The sequence below is a fragment of the Bombina bombina genome, unplaced genomic scaffold (genome assembly GCF_027579735.1).
Source record: "Bombina bombina isolate aBomBom1 unplaced genomic scaffold, aBomBom1.pri scaffold_1901, whole genome shotgun sequence".
Classification (NCBI taxonomy): Eukaryota; Metazoa; Chordata; class Amphibia; order Anura; family Bombinatoridae; genus Bombina; species Bombina bombina.
In genome coordinates this window covers 1-15319 of record NW_026512972.1, presented here as the reverse complement: position 1 = coordinate 15319, position 15319 = coordinate 1, and the positions used below count along the sequence as shown (strand labels likewise).

The following is a 15319-nucleotide window of genomic DNA, read 5'->3' as shown; positions in this document are numbered from 1 at the left end:
ACGACTGATGTTACTGGCAATTACTATAATACTGGTGGGATATGGCTGGTCTGCTGGATGCAATTACTGGAATTCAGGTGGAATGGCTTTGTTCGCGGGAAAATTATTATTAGAATGAAAAATAATTAATATTTAATTTAAAAAAAAAGATGATGGAGGGGAGGAAGACAAACAGTGATGTAAGTCCATCTGAAGGAATTAGGAAAACTACTATAAAGAGACATGTAAAGGGAAGAAAATAAATGTAAAATGATAAAAAAAAATTAAGGATTTTCTTTATATACTTTAATTCCACTATTTCAAGCAAAGACTATACCAACCTTTGCTGGCTTTAGAATGGAATCATCTTCCTCTGAACAGCACGCCGGGCGGGAGGAGTAAAAATACAATCTAGCTACGCAAGTTGGGCAGTACTACGCAATGTGCGTAGGGAGATTGTAATTTAACTCCTCCATTGGTTTTCACTGATGTCCAGCCAGGCACTGTAGCGAGTTGTGGCACGGCAGGGATCACACCATCAGAGGAGATTAATTTCTGCTTGATGGTGTCAAAGACCACCAACATCTTCTCGTGGACCACCAGTGGTCCATGGACCACTGGTTGGCGACCGCTGCTCTAAACCAATTCTTAAGTTGATTTCAAATGTGTATACTTTTGTTGATGCCATTGTCCACAGCATAACTTCCTCTGCTTTACTCACGATCTTATTTCATCAGTCGTCTGTCTTTTTTTTTTTTTTTTTTTTAAACTTTGACTAATTGCAGTTCTAGTGACCCCTCAGTCTGTACTAATCCTTATAGTGTGGGAAGTGCATTTAGCTGTTAATGGGAGTTTTATTCCAAGCTCAGAAGGCTGCTCAAGCTTATTTGGCTTGTAGCATTCACTCTGTTTCAAGTAGCAAATGAGTTGAGGATAAAATCCTAGTAAGCAAGCAAAGCTTTAGCAAATTATCCTCAAGCCTCAGTTGATCAGCTTTCACAAGTGGTGACATATGCAGGCCCATCCATACACTTTGTCTCTACTGCCTTTACTTTGACCTCCTGGAATTGTCTTTTGGGTCATAAAGTAATGCTTTTTCTCCAAATACTTTCTTGGTTATATTTGAACTAAAGCTGACAGGAAGAGGTGGTGTTATGTAGAAGGGTTAATTTCTGTCTGCAGAAAAGTCACAAATGATGCCCCACTAGAGAGAGAGAGAGATAGATATATAGATATAGAGTACAACCCTTACATTTTTGTAAATATTGTATTATATCTTTTCATGTGACAACACTGAAGAAATGACACTTTGCTACAATGTAAAGTGGTGAGTGTACAGCCTGTATAAGTGTAAATTTGCTTTCCCCTCAAAATAACTCAACACAGCCATTAATGACTAAACCGTTGGCAACAAAAGCACTTCCAGCACTGCCTTAACCCTCTTGGGCATGGAGTTCACCGGAGCTTCACAGGTTGCCACTGGAGTCCTATTCCACTCCTCCATGACGACATCACGGAGCTGGTGGATGTTAAAGACCTTGCACTCCTCCACCTTCCGTTTGAGGATGCCCCACAGATGCTCAATAGGGTTTAGGTCTGGAGACATGCTTGGCCAGTCCATCACCTTTATCCTCAGCTTCTTTAGCAAGGCAGTGGTCGTCTTGGAGGTATGTTTGGGGTCGTTATCATGTTGGAATACTGCCCTGCGGCCCAGTCTCCGAAGGGAGGGGATCATGCTCTGCTTCAGTATGTCACAGTACATGTTGGCATTCATGGTTCCCTCAATGAACTGTAGCTCCCCAGTGCCGGCAGCACACATGCAGACCCAGACCATGGCACTCCCACCACCATGCTTGACTGTAGGCAAGACACGGTTATCTTTATACTCCTCACCTAGTTGCCGCCACACACGCTTGACACCATCTGAACTAAATAAGTTTATCTTGGTCTCATCGGACCGCAGTACATGGTTCCAGTAATCCATGTCCTTAGTCTGCTTGTCTTCAGCAAACTGTTTGCGGCTTTCTTGTGCATCATCTTTAGAAGAGGCTTCCGTCTGGGACGACTGCCATGCAGACTAATTTGATGCAATGTGTGGCGTGTGGTCTAAGCACTGACAGGCTGACCACCCACCCCTTCAAACTCTGCAGCAATGCTGGCAGCACTCATATGTCTATTTCCCAAAGGCAACCTCTGGATATGACGCTGAGCATGTACACTCAACTTCTTTGGTCGACCATGGCGAGGCCTTTTCTGACTGGAACCTGTCCTGTGAAACAGCTTTATGGTCTTGCCCACCATGCTGCAGCTCAGTTTTAGTGTCTTGGCAATCTTCTTTTAGCCTAGGTCAACTTTATGTAGAGCAACAATTCTTTTTTTCAGATCCTCAGAGTTCTTTGCCATGAGGTGCCATGTTGAACTTCCAGTGACCAATATGAGAGAGTTTGAGAGCGATAACACCAAATTTAGCACACCTGCTCCCCATTCACACCTGAGACCTTGTAACACTAACAAGTCACATGACACTGGGGAGGGAAAATGGCTAATTGGGCCCAATTTGGACATTTCCACTTAGGGGTGTACTCACTTTTGTTGCCAACAGTTTAGACATTAATGGCTGTGTGTATTGAGTTATTTTGAGGGGACAGAAAATGTACACTGTTATACAGGCTGTACACTCACTACTTTACATTCGAGCAAAGTGTCATTTCTTCAGTGTTGTCACATGAAAAGATATAATAAAATATTTACAAAAATGTGAGGGGGTGTACTCACTTTTGTGAGATGCTGTGTATACATAATGTATATATAAATCTTATTCTCTTGCCATTTCAATTTTTGAGAAATATATTTGTAGCAAAAAATATTAGTTATTAGGTTACTTCTAGTTTTTTTTTTTTTTTTTTTAAGGCTTTATTATTCAGGCTATCAAATATTATGCATTGGGTGACTGTAACGGCAGTAATGATGTATCTTCACTTTTTTTACTACAGGAATCACTTAGTGGAGTTTAAAGTACCAAATTCATATGATGCCTAATGTGTATCTGGTTTTATATTTCAGAATGCCAAAGCTTTGAAAGCAAAAAAGGAAGAGGGCAATCTGGCTTTTAAAAGTGGTAACTATGAACTGGCATCTAAACTATACACAGAAGCACTTGAAATAGACCCCAATAACATCAAAACAAACGCCAAACTATACTGTAACCGCGGCACTGTTAATGCAAAGGTGAGTTGTTGTTTTGTTCATGTATGCATGATTGTTTGGGTCTGTTAAAAGGACATGAACCCCAAACTCATTTCCTTTATGAGTCAGATAGAAAATACAATTTCTCTTGTAAGGTGTATCCAGTCCACGGATCATCTATTACTTGTGGGATATTCTCCTTCCCAACAGGAAGTTGCAAGAGGATCACCCACAGCAGAGCTGCTATATAGCTCCTCCCCTAACTGCCATATCCAGTCATTCTCTTGCAACTCTCAACAAGCATGGAGGTAGTAAGAGGAAAGTGGTGTAACGTAGTTGGTTTTTTACTTCAATCAAAAGTTTATTTTAAATGGTACCGGAGTTGTACTATTTTGTCCCAGGCAGAAAATAGAAGAAGAATCTGCCTGTGATTTCTATGATCTTAGCAGGTTGTAACTAAGATCCATTGCTGTTCTCACACATGACTGAAGAGAGGTAACTTGAGCGGGGGAATGGAGTGCAGGTTATCCTGCTATAAGGTATGTGCAGTTAAAAAAAAGATTCTAGAAAGATGTGAATGCTAGAAAATGCTGCTGATACCAGATTTATGTAAGGTAAGCCTGAATACAGTGATTTAATAACGACTGGTATCATGCTTACTTTCTGAGGTAATACTCTTATAGATTTGCAATATAAAACGTTTGCTGGCATGTTTAAACGTTTTTATATATACTTTGGTGATAAAACTTTATTGGGGCCTAGTTTTTTTCCACATGGCTGGCTTAAATTTGCCTAGAAACAGTTTCCTGAGGCTTTCCACTGTGTTACTATGAGTGGGAGGGGCCTAATTTAGCGCTTTTTTGCGCAGTAACTTTTACAGACTGAGACATCCAGCTTCCTCCAGGAGTCCCCTGAATGCTATAGGACCTCTCTCAATGGCTCTTAGGCTTTCCAAAATCGTTTGTTGGGGAAGGTAGGCCCACAGTAAGGCTATGGCAGTTTGGTGTGCTGTTAAAAAACAGTCTATCGTTTTTTTTATTCATTTTTTGAACTAAGGGGTTAATCATCCATTTGCAAGTGGGTGCAATGCTCTGCTAGCTTATTATACACACTGTAAAAATTTCGTTTGATTTACTGCTTTTTTTTCACTGTTTTTAAAATTCTAACAAAAATGGTTTCTTTTAAAGGCACAGTACCGTTTTTATTTTTTGCTTGTTAACTTGATTTAAAGTGTTTTCCAAGCTTGCTGGTCTCATTGCTAGTCTGTTTAAACATGTCTGACATAGAGGAAACTCCTTGTTCATTATGTTTAGAAGCCATGGTGGAACCCCCTCTTAGAATGTGTACCAAATGTACTGATTTCACTTTAAGCAATAAAGATCATATTCTGTCTTTAAAAAATTTATCACCAGAGGAATCTGACGAGGGGGAAGTTATGCCGACTAACTCGCCCCACGTGTCAGACCCTTTGACTCCCGGTCAAGGGACTCACGCTCTAATGGCGCCAAGTACATCTAGTGCGCCCATAGCGTTTACTTTACAAGACATGGCGGCGGTCATGGATAATACACTGTCAGCGGTATTATCCAGACTACCTGGGTTTAGAAGAAAGCGAGATTGCTCTGGAGTTAGAAGAAATACAGAGCATACTGACGCTTTAAGAGCTATGTCTGATACTCCCTCACAATATACAGAAGCTGAGGAAGGAGAGCTTCTTTATGTGGGTGATGTTTCTGACTCAGGGAAAAAGATTCAACCTGATTCTGATATGTCTACATTTAAATTTAAGCTTGAACACCTCCGCGTGCTGCTCAGGGAGGTTTTAGCTGCTCTGAATGACTGTGATACAATTGCAGTGCCATAAAAATTGTGTAGATTGGACAAATACTATGCAGTGCCAGTGTGCACTGATGTCTTTCCAATACCTAAAAGGTTTACAGAAATTATTACTAAGGAATGGGATAGACCAGGTGTGCCGTTCTCTCCCCCTCCTATTTTTAAGAAAATGTTTCCAATAGATGCCACCACACGGGACTTATGGCAGACAGTCCCTAAGGTGGAGGGAGCAGTTTCTACCCTAGCTAAGCGTACTACTATCCCTGTCGAGGACAGTTGTGCTTTCTCAGATCCAATGGATAAAAAGTTAGAGGGTTACCTTAAGAAAATGTTTATTCAACAAGGTTTTATTCTACAGCCCCTTGCATGCATTGCCCCAGTCACTGCTGCTGCGGCTTTCTGGTTTGAGTCTCTGGAAGAGGCTTTACAGGTAGAGACCCCATTGGATGACATACTTTACAAGCTTAGAGCACTTAAGCTAGCCAATTCTTTTGTTTCTGATGCCATTGTTCATTTGAATAAACTAACTGCTAAGAATTCTGGTTTTGCTATTCAAGCGCGCAGGGCGCTATGGTCAGCTGACGTTACTTCAAAGTCTAAGCTGCTTAACATTCCCTTCAAGGGGCAAACCCTATTCGGGCCTGGTTTGAAGGAGATTATTTCTGATATCACTGGAGGAAAAGGTCATGCCCTTCCTCAGGATAGGTCCAAATCAAGGGCCAAACAGTCTAATTTTCGTGCCTTTCGAAACTTGAAGGCGAGTACGGCATCAACTTCATCTAATGCAATACAAGAGGGAACTATTGCCCAGTCCAAGTCGGTCTGGAGACCTAACCAGACCTGGAACAAAGGGAAGCAGGCCAAAAAGCCTGCTGCTGCCCCTAAGACAGCATGAAGTATCAGCCCCCTATCTGGTAACGGATCTAGTAGGGGGCAGACTTTCGCTCTTCGCCCAGGCTTGGGCAAGAGATGTCCAGGATCCCTGGGCGTTGGAAATTGTATCCCAGGGGTACCTTCTGGACTTCAAAGCTTCTCCTTCAAAAGGGAGATTTCACCTTTCACAATTATCTACAAACCAGATAAAGAGAGAGGCATTTTTACACTGTGTTCACGACCTCCTAGTTATGGGAGTGATCCACCCAGTTCCAAAGGAGGAACAGGGACAAGGATTCTATTCAAATCTGTTTGTGGTTCCCAAAAAAGAGGGAACCTTCAGACCAATCTTAGATCTCAAGATCTTAAACAAATTTCTCAGGGTTCCATCATTCAAGATGGAGACTATTCGTACCATCCTGCCTATGATCCAGGAGGGTCAATACATGACTACAGTGGATTTAAAGGATGCGTATCTTCACATTCCGATACACAAAGATCATCATCGGTTTCTCAGGTTTGCCTTCCTAGACAGGCATTACCAGTTTGTAGCTCTTCCTTTTGGGTTAGCTACAGCCCCAAGAATCTTTACAAAGGTTCTGTGGTCACTTCTGGCGGTCCTAAGGCCGCGGGGCATAGCAGTGGCCCCTTATTTGGACGACATTCTGATACAGGCGTCAAATTTCAAAATTGCCAAGTCTTATACGGACATAGTTCTGGCATTTCTGAGGTCGCATGGGTGGAAAGTGAACGAGGAAAAGAGTTCTCTATTCCCTCTCACAAGAGTATCCTTTCTTGGAACTCTAATAGATTCTGTAGAAATGAGGATTTACCTGACAGAGACCAGGTTATCAAAACTTCTAAATTCCTGCCGTGTTCTTTATTCCACTCCTCGCCCTTCAGTAGCTCAGTGTATGTAAGTAATCGGCTTAATTGTAGCGGCAATGGACATAGTGCTGTTCGCCCGCCTACATCTCAGACCGCTGCAACTCTGCATGCTCAGCCAGTGGAATGGGGATTACACAGATGTGTCCCCTCTACTAAATCTGGGTCAAGAGACCAGGGATTCTCTTCTCTGGTGGCTATCTCGGGTCCATATGTCCAAAGGTATGACCTTTCGCAGGCCAGATTGGACTATTGTAACGACAGATGCCAGCCTTCTAGGCTGGGGAGCAGTCTGGAACTCCCTGAAGGCTCAGGGATCGTGGACTCAGGAGGAGACACTCCTTCCGATAAACATTCTGGAACTAAGATCGATTTTCAATGCTCTTCAGGCTTGGCCTCAGCTAGCGACAATGAGGTTCATAAGATTTCAGTCGGACAACATCACGACTGTGGCTTACATCAACCATCAAGGGGGAACAAGGAGTCCCCTAGCGATGTTAGAAGTCTCAAAGATAATTTGCTGGGCAGAGATTCACTCTTGCCACCTATCAGCTATCCATATCCCAGGTGTAGAGAACTGGGAGGCGGATTTTCTAAGTCGACAGACTTTTCACCCGGGGGAGTGGGAACTCCATCCGGAGGTGTTTGCACAATTGATTCATCGTTGGGGCAAACCAGAACTGGATCTCATGGCGTCTCGCCAAAATGCCAAACTTCCTTGTTACGGATCCAGGTCCAGGGACCCCAAGGCAACGCTGATAGATGCTCTAGCAGCGCCTTGGTCTTTCAACCTGGCTTATGTGTTTCCACCGTTTCCTCTGCTCCCTCGTCTGATTGCCAAAATCAAGCAGGAGAGAGCATCAGTGATCTTGATAGCGCCTGCGTGGCCACGCAGGACTTGGTATGCAGATCTGGTGGACATGTCATCCTTTCCACCATGGACTCTGCCGCTGAGACAGGACCTTCTACTTCAAGGTCCTTTCAACCATCCAAATCTAATTTCTCTGAGGCTGACTGCCTGGAGATTGAACGCTTGATTTTATCAAAGCATGGTTTCTCAGAGTCGGTCATTGACACCTTAATTCAGGCTCGAAAGCCTGTCACCAGTAAAATCTATCATAGGATAGGAGACAGATTTCTGCTCTGTCTATTCTTTTGCACAAGCGTCTGGCGGATGTTCCAGACGTTCAGACATTTTGTCAGGCTTTAGTTAGAATCAAGCCTGTGTTTAAACCGGTTTCTCCACCTTGGAGCTTAAATTTGGTTCTTAAAGTTCTTCAGGGGGTTCCGTTGGAACCTCTTCATTCCATAGATATCAAACTTTTATTTTGGAAAGTTCTTTTTTTGGTAGCTATTTCTTCGGCTCATAGAGTTTCCGAGTTATCTGCCTTACAATGTGATTCTCCTTATCTGATCTTCCATGCAGATAAGGTAGTTCTGCGTGCCAAACCTAGGTTTTTACCTAAGGTGGTATCTAATAAGAATATCAATCAGGAGATTGTTTGTTGTCTACTCTGGACAGAGGAGAGGCCAAAAGGCTTCGGCAACTTCTCTTTTCTTTTGGCTAAGGAGTATAATACGCTTAGCTTATGAGACTGCTGGTCAGCAGCCTCTTGAAAGGTTTACAGCTCATTCTACTAGAGCTGTGGCTTCCACATGGGCCTTTATAAATTAGGCTTCTGTTGAACAGATTTGCAAGGCGGCAACTTGGTCTTCGCTTCATACCTTTTCAAAATTCTATAAATTTGATACTTTTGCTTCTTCGGAGGCTATTTTTGGGAGAAAGGTTTTACAGGCAGTGGTACCTTCCATTTAAGTACATGCCTTGTCCCTCCCTTCATCCGTGTACTTTAGCTTTGGTATTGGTATCCCACAAGTAATGGATGATCCGTGGACTGGATACACCTTACAAGAGAAAACATAATTTATGCTTACCTGATAAATTTATTTCTCTTGTGGTGTATCCAGTCCACGGCCCGCCCTGTCATTTTAAGGCAGGTATTTTTTAATTTTAAACTACAGTCACCACTGCAGCCTATGGTTTCTCCTTTCTCTGCTTGTCTTCGGTCGAATGACTGGATATGGCAGTTAGGGGAGAAGCTATATAGCAGCTCTTCTGTGGGTGATCCTCTTGCAACTTCTTGTTGGGAAGGAGAATATCCCACAAGTAATGGATGATCCGTGGACTGGATACACCACAAGAGAAATAAATTTATCAGGTAAGCATAAATTATGTTTTTGAATAAATATATATACATTTTAAACACTATATAATCCTTTTGCAAACCATTTGATTCCATCTTTAGCTTAATATCCCTCCTAAGGGGTTATTTTAGCGCTCCTCTATTGCATATTCCCTTTTCTTTGAGATCTGGTTGAGAGATCTTGCTTTTTGGGAGGAGCTTGTGTGGTTAGCTTCTTGGCGCTGGAAATATCTATCCCTATAAGTGAAATAGGAGTCATTTCTTTCATGTAATTAGCAAGAGTCCATGAGCTAGTGACGTATGGGATATACATTCCTACCAGGAGGGGCAAAGTTTCCCAAACCTTAAAATGCCTATAAATACACCCCTCACCACACCCACAATTCAGTTTTACAAACTTTGCCTCCGATGGAGGTGGTGAAGTAAGTTTGTGCTAGATTCTACGTTGATATGCGCTCCGCAGCAAGTTGGAGCCCGGTTTTCCTCTCAGCGTGCAGTGAATGTCAGAGGGATGTGAGGAGAGTATTGCCTATTTGAATGCAGTGATCTCCTTCTACGGGGTCTATTTCATAGGTTCTCTGTTATCGGTCGTAGAGATTCATCTCTTACCTCCCTTTTCAGATCGACGATATACTCATATATACCATTACCTCTGCTGATTCTCGTTTCAGTACTGGTTTGGCTTTCTACAAACATGTAGATGAGTGTCCTGGGGTAAGTAAATCTTATTTTCTGTGACACTCTAAGCTATGGTTGGGCACTTTGTTTATAAAGTTCTAAATATATGTATTCAAACATTTATTTGCCTTGACTTAGAATGTTCAACATTCCTTATTTTTCAGACAGTCAGTTTCATATTTGGGATAAATGCATTTGTTTCAATCATTTTTTCTTACCTTAAAAAATTTTGACTTTTTCCCTGTGGGCTGTTAGGCTCGCGGGGGCAGAAAATGCTTCATTTTATTGCGTCATTCTTGGCGCGGACTTTTTTGGCGCAAATTTTTTTTTCTGTTTCCGGCGTCATACGTGTCGCCGGAAGTTGCGTCATTTTTTGACGTTTTTTTGCGTCAAAGATGTCGGCGTTCCGGATGTGGCGTCATTTTTGGCGCCATAAGCATTTAGGCGCCAAATAATGTGGGCGTCTTTTTTGGCGCTAAAAAATATGGGCGTCATTTTTGTCTCCACATTATTTAAGTCTCATTATTTATTGCTTCTGGTTGCTAGAAGCTTGTTCACTGGCATTTTTTTCCCATTCCTGAAACTGTCATTTAAGGAATTTGATAAATTTTGCTTTATATGTTGTTTTTTTCTTTTACATATTGCAAGATGTTCCACGTTGCAACTGAGTCAGAAGATACTTCAGGAAAATCACTGCCCAGTGCTGGAGCTACCAAGCTAAGTGTATCTGCTATAAACTTTTGGTATCTGTTTCTCCAGCTGTTGTTTGTATTGCATGTCATGTCAAACTTATTAATGCAGATAAAATTTCCTTTAGTACTGTTACATTACCTGTTGCTGTTCCGTCAACATCTAATTTTCAGAGTGTTCCTGATAACATAAGAGATTTTATTTTTTTAAATCCATTAAGAAGGCTATGTCTGTTATTTCTCCTTCTAGTATACATAAAAGTCTTTTAAAACTTCTCTTTTTTTCAGATGAATTTTTAAATGAACATCATCATTCTGATACTGATAATGGTTCTTCTGGTTCAGAGGTTTCTGTCTCAGAGGTTGATGCTGATAAATCTCTGTATTTGTTAGATGGAATTTATTCGTTCTTTACTTAAAGAAGTATTATTTGCATTAGAAATAGAGGATTCTGGTCCTCTTGATACTAAATGTAAACGTTTAAATAGGTTTTAAATCTCCTGTAGTTATTCCAGAAGTGTTTTATCTCCCTGATGCTATTTCTGAAGTAATTTCCAGGGAATGGAATAATTTGGGTAATTTATTTACTCCTTCTAGACGTTTAAGCAATTATATCCTGTGCCATCTGACAGATTAGAGTTTTTTGGGACAAAAATCCCTAAGGTTATGGGGCTGTCTCTACTCCTGCTAATGTACTACTATTCCTACGGCAGATAGTACTTCTTTTAAGGATCCTTTAGATAGGAAAATTGAATCTTTTCTAAGAAAAGCTTACTTATGTTCAGGTAATCTTCTTAGACCTGCTATATTTTTAGCGGATGTTGCTGCAGCTTCAACTTTTTGGTTAGAAGCTTTAGCGCAACAAGTAACAGATCATAATTTTATAGCATTATTATTATTCTATAACATGCTAATAATTTTATTGGTGATACCATCTTTTGATATCATTAGAGTTGATATCAGGTATATGTCTCTAGCTATTTTAGCTAGAAAAGCTTTATGGATTAAACTTGAAATGCTGATATGTCTTCTAAGTTAACTTTGCTTTCCCTTTCTTTCCAGGGTAAATAATAATTTTCGTTCCTTTCCTCGCAACAAGGAACAAAAGCCTGATCCTTCATCCTCAGGAGCGGTATCAGTTTGGAAACTATTTCCAGTTTAGAATATATCCAAGCCTTATAGAAACCTATAGCCAGCTCCTAAGTACCTATGAAGGTGCGGCCTTTATTCCAGCTCAGCTGGTATGGGGCAGATTACGTTTTCTTCAAAGAAATTTGGATCAATTCCGTTCTCAATCTCTGGTTTCAGAACATTGTTTCAGAAAGGTACAGAATTGGCTTCAAGTTAAGGCCTCTTGCTAAGAGATTTTTTTCTTTCCCGTGTCCTAGGTAACAAAGCAAAGGCTCAGCATTTCTGAAATGTATTTCAGATCTAGAGTTGGCTGGAGTGATTATGCCAGTTCCAGTTCTGGAACAGGGGCTGGGGTTTTATTTTATCTCTTCATTGTACCAAAGAAGGTCAATTCCTTCAGACCAGTTCCGGATCTATCATTATTGAATCGTTATGTTAGGATACCAACATTCAAGATGGTTACTGTAGGACTATCCTGCCTTTTGTTTAGCAAGGGCATTATATGTCTACAATAGATTTACAGGATGTGTATCTGCATATTCCGATTCATCCAGATCACTCTTAGTGTCTGAGATTCTCTTTTTAGACAAGCATTACCAGTTTTGTGGCTCTACCGTTTGGCCTAGCCTCAGTTCCAAGAATTTTTTCAAAGGTTCTCGGTGCCCTTCTTTCTGTAATCAGAGAACAGGGTTTTGGTATTTCCTTATTTGGACGATATCTTGGTACTTGCTCAGTCTTCTCATTTTCGAAGAATCTCATACGAATCGACTTGTGTTGTTTCTTCAAGTTCATGGTTGGAGGATCAATTTACCATTCAGTTCATTGATTCCTCAGACAAGGGTAACCTTTTTAGGTTTCTAGATAGATTCAGTGTCTATGACTCTGTCCTTGTCAGACAAGAAGTTTTAACATTGATATCAGCTTGTCAAAACCTTCAGTCACAATCATTCCCTTTGGTAGCCTTATGCATGGAAATGTTAGGTCTTAGGACTGCCGCATCAGATGCGATCTCCTTTGCTCGTTTTCACATGCGACCTCTTCAGCTCTGTATGCTGAACCAATGATGCAGGGATTACTCAAAGATATCTCAATTAATATCTTTAAACCGATTTTACGACACTCTGACATGGTTCTTCCGACCTGGACTATAATCTCAACAGATGCAAGTCTTACAGGTTGGGGAGCTGTGTGGGGGTATCCGACGGCACAAGGGGTTTGGGAATCTCAGGAGGTGAGATTTCCGATCAATGTTTTGGAACTCCGTGCAATTTTCAGAGCTCTTCAGTCTTGGCCTCTTCTGGAGAGAGAGTTGTTCATTTGTTTTCAGATAGACAATGTCACAACTGTGGCATACATCAATCATCAAGGAGGGACTCACAGTCCTCTGGCTATGAAAGAAGTATCTCGAATTTTGGTTTGGGCGGAATCCAGCTCCTGTCTAATCTCTGCGGTTCATATCCCAGGTATGGACAATTGGAAAGCGGATTATCTCAGTCGCCAAACGTTGCACCTGGGCGAATGGTCTCTTCACCCATAGGTATTTCCTCAGATTGTTCAAATGTGGGAACTCCCAGAAATAGATCTGATGGCTTCTCATCTAAACAAGAAACTTCCCAGGTATCTGTCCGGATTCTGGGATCCTCGGGCGGAGGCAGTGGATGCATTATCACTTCCTTGGAAGTATCATCCTGCCTATATCTTTCCACCTCTAGTTTTTCTTCCAAGAGTAATCTCCAAGATTCTGAAGGAATGCTCGTTTGTTCTGCTGGTAGCTCCGGCATGGCCTCACAGGTTTTGGTATGCGGATCTGGTCCGGATGGCCTCTTGCCAACCGTGGACTCTTCCGTTAAGACCAGACCTTCTGTCGCAAGGTCCTTTTTTCCATTAGGATCTGAAATCCTTAAATTTAAAGGTATGGCGATTGAACGCTTGATTCTTGGTCAAAGAGGTTTCTCTGACTCTGTGATTAATACTATGTTACAGGCGCGTAAATCTGTATCTAGAGAGATATATTATAGAGTCTGGAAGACTTATATTTCTTGGTGTCTTTCTCATCATTTTTTGGCATTCTTTTAGAATACCGAGAATTTTACAGTTTCTTCAGGATGGTTTAGATAAGGGTTTGTCCGCAAGTTCCTTGAAAGGTCAAATCTCTGCTCTTTCTGTTCTTTTTCATAGAAAGATTGCTATTCTTCCTGATATTCATTGTTTTGTACAAGCTTTGGTTCGTATAAAACCTGTCTTTAAGTCAATTTCTCCTCTTTGGAGTTTTGAATTTGGTTCTGGGGGCTCTTCAAGCTCCTCCGTTTGAACCTATGCATTCATTGGACATTAAATTACTTTCTTGGAAAGTTTTGTTCCTTTGGCAATCTCTTCTGCCAGAAGAGTTTCTGAATTATCTGCTCTTTCTTGTGAGTCTCCTTTTCTGATTTTTCATCAGGATAAGGCGGTGTTGCGAACTTCTTTTGATTTTTTACCTAAAGTTGTGAATTCCAACAACATTAGTAGAGAAATTGTGGTTCCTTCATTATGTCCTAATCCTAAGAATTCTAAGGAGAAATCGTTGCATTCTTTGGATGTTGTTAGAGCTTAGAAATATTATGTTGAAGCTACTAAGTCTTTCCGTAAGACTTCTAGTTTATTTGTTATCTTTTCCGGTTCTAGAAAAGGCCAGAAAGCTTCTGCCATTTCTTTGGCATCTTGGTTGAAATCTTTATTTCATCATGCTTATGTCGAGTCGGGTAAAACTCCGCCTCTAAGGATTACAGTTCATTCTACTAGTTCAGTTTCTACTTCCTGGGTGTTTAGGAATGAAGCTTCGATTGATCAGATTTGCAAAGCAGCAACTTGGTCCTCTTTGCATACTTTTACTAAATTCTACCATTTTGATGTATTTTCTTCTTCTGAAGCAGTTTTTGGTAGAAAAGTACTTCTGGCAGTGGTTTCAGTTTGAATCTTCTGCTTATGTTTTTCATTAAACTTTATTTTGGGTGTGGATTATTTTCAGCAGGAATTGGCTGTCTTTATTTTATCCCTCCCTCTCTAGTGACTCTTGTGTGGAAAGATCCACATCTTGGGTAGTCATTATCCCATACGTCACTAGCTCATGGACTCTTGCTAATTACATGAAAGAAAACATAATTTATGTAAGAACTTACCTGATAAATTAATTTCTTTCATATTAGCAAGAGTCCATGAGGCCCGCCCTTTTTTGTGGTGGTTATGATTTTTTTGTATAAAGCACAATTATTCCAATTCCTTATTTTATATGCTTTCACACTTTTTTCTTATCACCCCACTTCTTGGCTATTCGTTAAACTGAATTGTGGGTGTGGTGAGGGGTGTATTTATAGGCATTTTAAGGTTTGGGAAACTTTGCCCCTCCTGGTAGGAATGTATATCCCATACGTCACTAGCTCATGGACTCTTGCTAATATGAAAGAAATGAATTTATCAGGTAAGTTCTTACATAAATTATGTTTTTTATCTTGTTGCCAATGTATGTGGTAATGACCATAATTTAAATGGGGGGGGGGGGGGGTGGACTTGAACATGATTTTTAAGTATTTGAAAATTGATATTGCACATTTTTTATTTAGAATTGAAACCACTTGCTTGTTATCCACAGCTTAAGAAACGAGACGAGGCGATAGAAGACTGTAGCAATGCAATAAAACTGGACGAAACATATATTAAGGCATATTTACGAAGAGCGCAATGGTTTGTATTAATAACTGTCCTTAATAGACTCATAATAAGTTTGTAAGGATGTACATTTAGATTAGACAAAGTATTTTAATGAGGCATCTTAGGCACTATTTGTAACATAATTTTTTTCTTCATTACCCTTTTTGTATG

General features: G+C 40.7%; 1 long non-coding RNA gene across 1 annotated transcript; it reads left to right on the top strand.

The window, feature by feature from the left end:
* Positions 1-2925: 2925 nt before the first annotated feature.
* LOC128644646 (uncharacterized) lies at positions 2926-15184 on the top strand. The gene is made up of 2 exons (XR_008400026.1): positions 2926-3207; positions 15090-15184. It is a non-coding gene; the product is annotated as an uncharacterized LOC128644646 (long non-coding RNA).
* The last annotated feature ends 135 nt before the right edge of the window (positions 15185-15319 follow it).